Source organism: Cynoglossus semilaevis, chromosome 8, assembly GCF_000523025.1.
Source record: "Cynoglossus semilaevis isolate Cse_v1.0 chromosome 8, Cse_v1.0, whole genome shotgun sequence".
Taxonomy (NCBI): Eukaryota; Metazoa; Chordata; class Actinopteri; order Pleuronectiformes; family Cynoglossidae; genus Cynoglossus; species Cynoglossus semilaevis.
In genome coordinates, this window is record NC_024314.1 from 22,105,539 (window position 1) to 22,113,010 (window position 7,472).

Genomic DNA, 7,472 nt, shown 5'->3' on the forward strand with positions numbered 1-7,472 from the left:
GTGTAACTCCACTGCCTACTAAACTACAGCTAGTTACAGCTTATCCACTTAGTCTACTTCTAAGGCAACCCTTTTTTTTGACATGAATTATATTTCTAATCAAATTATAATTCGTACAAACCCAAAGTACTTGCACTCGAGAAAAGAAAAGTCACCAAAGTAATTTCCTCTTCTACTGACAGCTGTTTCATACAAAAAAAAAAAAAAACACGAAAGGGTTTTTAACAATGGCTCCGGGTCAAGTCTTTGGTTAATTTTGTATGTAAACCTTTTCTGTCTGTTATTCTGGTTTGAGATTTCAGGATCGTGTCTTATAAGGTTTTGTCAAAAAGCTTCCAGGCTTCCGTTTCATCTCAAATATAGACAGTTAAGGATACACTTCATCAAATTCAGACAAATATTTCACTTTTTCTACCTCTAGTTGTTAATTTCTGGATGGCTGATGATACATTTAGTAAGGCAGTGAATAATAATAAAAAAAAAACATTGAGAGACTTACATATTTTTTTATCTTTCAAACTGTTAAATCCTGGGTAATATTTTTTGTGAATATATCACTTTAGTTTCCAGGCCGTACGATGATACCACATGGTATAGAAATGTGATCCGGCAACGTCATTTTATGAAAAGTGTTAACGTTTATATATTCAGACATGCTTCAAGTTTCTCTCAAAGGGTCCGACACCTTCCAGAAGTCATCAGTGCATGTGCAGCAATTGCACAAACAGAAATGGAAATATCTGAATGCACAGGGGGGAAACGGCTGGTTGGAGTGGTGGAGTGAAGAAACCTAATTGAGCAGACAGTGATCAAATGTCATCTCTCTGAAGGCTGGAGAACTTGCCCGGAAGACTGTATTTATAATTTAAAAGTATATCAGGTTCTTCTAGGGTGAAACATAAAATAATGGAGCTCCTTTAGTCTCCACATATGTTTTACTTCCCTCTGTGGGCAAGCGTCTGCAGTCTGGTCAAGAGGCTGACACGCCTTATCCTGTTGATGGCAGATGTCGTTTAATGGGATCTGTGTGGGGCTGGGGTGGGGGGGCGGGGGGTACGGTAACAGAAAGTAGAGCAAATCTGATTTTAGTTTGACAAGATTGTTCTCCTTCCTAACTTCACCTGCCATATAGAGCTGTATCAGAGAGAGAGAGAAGAGGAAAGTGTTTGTTTGTTCTTTAGTGAACTGGTTCTGTTGTATGGCGAAAACACACGGTACACACAGGAAGGTTACTTAGCTGTACACTGTGTTTTTGTATCAAGGTAGAGGAAAAAATATTAGAATGTGAAATCTGATTTTCAAACTGAGGGATTAGAGCTTTAGTCTTATCTTAGTCACTGCCCAAAGATTAAGTCGATTACGAGGTCTAACGTCCAAGTTTATGGAGGTTCGAACTGGTCCAAGTACCAATGGTTTTAGGTCCAAGTCACTCAAGTTGAACCCTCAGTGTTTCAAGTCAGAGTCCAGGTGACTGAAAAGAACTTGACATTGACATTTTAGGTCAAGTCACTGGATTTAGTGACCCAAGCTGTATTCCTTAACTTTTGAGTTGGAGTCAAGTTTAGTTGATTGAAAAAAAGAACTTGACATTGACTTTTGAGTTGGAGTCAAGTTTAGTTGGAGCGGCAGTCAATCAGCAGTGACTCGTTTTTGTCCAAGTCACTAGAGAAAGTTTCTTAACAAGTTTGAGAAAGATGAGTTCTGAAACCAAAAGAAGAATTGATTAAGGAAATCTTCAGGTCAGTCTTTAGAGTCCTGAACATTGATCAAAGGGATTGAAAAGTAAATCCTGGTGTAGTCAAAAAGGCCAAAGCGTTGGGTTTGACTCATCAGGGCCCATGGTCCCCCAAGATCCTTAGGTTTCAGACGCATGTGCCACGGTGAGGAGGAGAATTTTGATTTGACAGATGTTCAAGTCACAAAGGTTTAAGTCACTAAATCCAGATGTCGTCAAAGTCCCAAGGTTTTGTGATACGTCATTAGGGCCTGAGTTCAGGGTCACAGTCTCTAGTTCCTGGGATCTTAGACCTGATTCCAAGTTCGTGAAAATCATTTTACAATAATAATCCCAAATAATGCAATGTTATGTTTTAAAGACGTCCTATTTTGCAAGTAGATACAAATGATATCATTCCTACCCCCTACATCTTAACACATTTATTCTTAATGGTCTTTGTACTATTTTCGATAAATTACTACTACCTAAAAAAACATGGATATTAAGAGTCAGCAAATAAATCATGCAAACTCTTCCAATTCTGTGATGCGAAATGCTACCATTTTGGCTGCCCTATAAAGGTCAGTAGTAACATATTCAGGGAAATGAAGAGAGATGACACATGACTCAAGTCCCACAGTTCAAGCCAATGTGACAGGAAGGACGAGCGTAGCTGTACATCAGAGCGCTTTCCAAATCCTACATTTGAATGTGCTGCAGCTGCAGACATACGGCACTGCGGCTGGACCGCAGAACCGTCTCCGTCACCGGTGGTAAAGCGTTCTGTCAGCCCTGAATGCTGGATCTTGATTAGCGACTTCTTCCCCTGCCCAACTGCCACAACCTATTGAGATCTAACTAAGTGCTGTTTTCTCTGCAGTACCGATTCCAAAGGTGTTTAACAATACAACAAAGGAAGATGCTTTACTGCTTCTCTATTTGGAAAATGTGCTGTGATGTGTAACATGTACAAACGCTGGAGTTTAGCACCTACGACAAGGAAGATCCCAAGCTGTCTACTTTTTCTTTTCAAATCTTGATAGTGTTTTTTCACACAATGCTGCACAATTATTTTTTTTAACTACACAGGAAACAGGTAGATAGCTTAATATTGGAATAATACACATATGTAAATATGATTTAAACAAAAATGGCAAACTCATATAAAGTCAGACAAAAAAAGGGTTGAAAACTTTACTAAAAACGTGGCAAATTAGCTAATATTACAGCACGTAGCAAAGCAGTGTTAGCCAATATGACAGCATCAATTCATCAAAAAAAGGTCCAATATTCATCCCACAATAGGAAAAATCTCATTGAAAACAAGGTGAAATGTCTACAGTAAACTGTGACCTAGAATCAGAGTTAGCCTGGAAAACACTACAGGTAACACGTTCTGTCTGGACACAGATTGTGACCGACCCGACCTCACCACGGAGGGATTTCGGCGTTGCTTTAGCAGCAGTGACTGCATTGCTCTGGGGAATGGAACTGTCTACCATCAGAAATGCACGACACATATTTGGGCAGGTGTGCAAACAGATAGTGTAAACACACACGCGGCATCAGAGGATGCACGGCTGCACACATATGCAGAAACACGACTCCATTACAGTGTGGAAGATATACAATTGTGAAGCCGAGATGAACACATTCCCGCCGCATGACGCGTCGCTCAAAGGTCAGATAGATTCTATTTTTAATGGAATATGAGGGCAGTAATCATAGACTTTGCTCATTCCGCATGCACCGTGCATTTACATCTCGCCGGGTGACACAAGAAGCCCGTAATTAAATGTGACTTCTGTCATCTTTCTGAGTTGCACAAATGACGGCCCTTTGTGAAGTGTAACCTTGCAGACATCAGGGTGGGAGTGTAAACCAGACAGATGCTTTTTGGATCAAAGCTGGTTGGATGCACTAAACCACAGCAACATGGAGTAATTCACAGAAAAATAAAATCATCACATGGCCTCCAGGAGGCTTTTCCTTTCCTCTGCAGAGATGTGCTGTGGGATGTGTCCGGTGTAGCCTGTGTTCCTACCATCAAAGTAAATGACTCTCTCACTGCGGGTCATTACTGAAAGCGGCTCCTGTCAATAGTGAGTAAGCAGCCCTTAATCTAATTTGACAGAGGGGCCACAGCTCTGGTGAGAAGCCATCCTGCTCTCCATGAAGAGCAATGGTACTGCCCGCTGTGCACACACTTACTTTGAAACAAGAAAGGCGAAGTGAGTCTTTTATTTGTTGCTTTTATGTGCAAATGTATGCAAGTCTTAAAACTGTTTTAATAGAATACTAGAAAAGGGAAAGCCTCTGGGAAACGCAGGAGAAATTAAATATCCACTCTGTAACGCACCACTGTTTTTTGTGTTCACAGCGACTGGAGTAAACTGTAACATGACAATAAATGACAAAACAACATTTTTAAATATGAGAAAAAAACTAATTCATGGTACATATCTTTATAGTGTCGGTGGATTTTAGTCATGTTGACATTGGCTTGTAGAATGAGTTGCTTGATTGAATGGTTAGTCCGACCACAATCCATTTGCCTTTGACCCTTTTTTGGTGCACAGTTTTAGTCCTAGACCTTTGACCTTGTCATTTTTTAAGTGATATTATTCTAATTTAGTTAATGTCTAGTAACAAAAAAATGTAAATAAACAAATACTTATTTGCAGTTTTGATCCAAGTTGCTAACCAATTTCCTGATTTTCTCTAATGTCCTCCGTTCTGGAACTTCTGCTGTGATCAAAGTGCTCATGCCGAAATATATTGAGTGTGACTGATTTAATTATGGATGGGTGGCTGCTTGTGTTTTGCTGACCGACCCTGTCACACTGTCCCATGCAATGCCCCAAGGATGACGCTGGACCCATCGTCCTCCCCCTCTTCCTCCCCTTCCTCACTGCCATTACCACCAATGGGCTGCGGTCAGACTCCCCTGTCAGCCAGTCAAGCCTGCTCGATGCTAATGCAATGTGACCACTTCCTGTCCTCCACCTCTCTTGGTGATGTCAAGGGCATTTATATATATATTCAGCACTATCAGTGTGGAACAGCTGTACTCAGTCCGGTGCTCAGTGACCATCATTCTGGTACCCTGACCATAGTGAGGAGCCCTCTCAGGCACCGCAGGTCATTAACAATTTATTTCAGCTCAGGCTGTGCTGAGGAGAACATCAAAAATATTATTCTGACAGAGGTTCAAATATGTACATTTGCTGTACCAGTGACTGGGATCATTTATAAGTTTACCAAGAGTAGATTGTTGATGATTCGGAACATTGCATGCAAACTTAATTTTAGCGCCCCCAAGGAACAGCAGCAATATGCCAAAATTCTTGCATGCTATCTCTCTTGCTCTGAGTTAGATTTTTTCAAAAAAGTTTTTTTTTAAACTAAAGACTTTATATATATAGTGAGTTTAAGCAAAAACGTCCAGAACTGTTATTTATTAGACAATATTATGACTGCAACTTTCTGCAGAACATGGGGCTATATAAATAATGCTTAATTTCATGGATATTGCTCGCAGCCATAATTCAGTTTGCCAGTTCTTTTGTCAATCAACATAATTTTACATACTTTAAACTAACTATAAATGCTGAAAATTCTAGAGAAAATATTATTTCCATATTTCAAATCCAGAAGCCAGATGTTGCCTTTCCCAACCGTAGACTCTCGGTGGTTGCCAAAATTCAATTTTTTTTTTGCAGTTTGTGAACTGTACATTTACATATTCAAAAATTCAGATTGACAACTGACTGTCAGCATATTTCCTCACTTAATCAAGGCATCAATCTCCTGGCCTTATTCCCGGTTTGACAGCAAACAAGTGTGCCTCACATTCCCGGTTTGACAGCAAACAAGTGTGTTTTCTGACAATATCAGAGTTTGGTCTGACGCCAACTTGGTAAGTCTGCCTCCCAAGACACCTGGTAATAGGATAACAACTGAGAAGACAAAATAATCTCCCAAAATGTTCATTCAATAAAGGTGTAATTTGTTCTGGGAAAAAATGCACAACTGGGAATATGTACCTGTTGCAAATACTTTGTTTACCTAATTTGTGGTCTTTAAATATAAATAAATACATACTCTATATAGTATATATAAATATATACTGCAGATACATGTTCTTTAACCTTCCTGTACATTACAAGACCGGTAATATGTTTGATTTCACACTTTATAAGTTAGATCAGCTTATTTTACAATAGATAGGTGCAAATAAAGCAATACTTATCACAACATATGCCAAAAATAAAATAAAAAATTATGAAATGTTTTAGAAAAAAATTTTACACCACAATTTTTTGGGGGAATTTTTCCATAAAATTCTAATATCACAGGTCATGGTCAGATGGCAAAAAAAATTATGAAAACTTAAGAAAAAAATAAAATTAAAATATTTAACTTTATCTTTTCCTGCATGTTTCTCATAAACTTAGGGCATTAGAGTTTAGGGTGAGTGTTAGGGTAACGGTTTAGGGTTAGGGTTTAGCTTTAGCTTTAGGGTTAGGGTTTAAGTTATGGTAGGTTATGGTTAGTGTTAAGGTTTTTGTAAAAATATTTTTCAAAATTGTATCCTTTCCTGCAAGTTTTTGATTCAATTAGGGCATTATGAGAACATTTGAAATTTTTTAAATTAAATTGTTTGTCAAAATCTGAACTTTTTGTGTCATTTTTGACAAGTTTGTTCAAATCTTGACAAAAATGTTTTTAAACGAATTTTTCAAATTATATCTTCTCCTGCATGTTTTTCACCAAATTAGGGCATTTAGAGAAGACTTTTGAAAATTTTATTGTTACTCTTGGTCAAAAACTAAAAATAATTGACAAAAATCTTGTAAAATTATTTTTCAAAATTGTATCTTTTCCTGCATCTCATACATTAGGGGCATTTAGAGAACAATTCTTGAAATAGTTTTGTATAAAATTTTATGTCAAAATATGTATTTTTTTGTTATTTTTGGTCAAAAACTAAAAACAAATTGACAAAAACAATGTAAAGTAATTTTTTTAATTGTTTTATTTTCCTGTGTGTTTCTCAAAAAATTAGGGCATTTAGAGAACATTTCTTGCAATGTTTTTGTATACATTTTTTTGTCAACATAAACTAAAAAAATGAATTGAACAAAATAGTTGTAAAATTATTTTTCAAAATTGTATCTTTTCTTGCATGTTTCTCATCAAATTTGAGCATTTAGAGAACATATTTGAATGTGTTTTGAATAACACAAAACGTAAAGCTTTCTTGTCATTTTTGTTCAAAAACTAAAAAATTGACAAAATATGTTTAATTTTTTTTTAAAATGTTATCTTTTCCTGCATGTTTTTCATAAAATTAAGACATTTAGAGAACATTTTTTCAATTTTTTTTGGTACAAATTTTTGTCACAGTCTGAACTTTTACTCCTTTTTTTCGTTAAATGTTGATAGCTTTTGATAAAAATGTTTTGTAACATCATTTTTCAAAAGTGTATATTTTCCTGCATGTTTCTCACCAAATTGGGCATTAAAAAAACATTTTTTGTATAAATTTTTTTGTCAAAATGTGTATTTTTTGTTTTGTTCAAAAAATAAAAATAAAATTGACAAAAATCATGTATAATTATTTTTCTAAATGTTAAATTTCCCTGTGTTTATCATAAAATTAGGATATTTAGAGAAAATGTCTTGTAATGTTTTTGTATAAATCTTTTTGTCACAATGTGAACTATTTTTGGAGTTATAAACACAAAATATT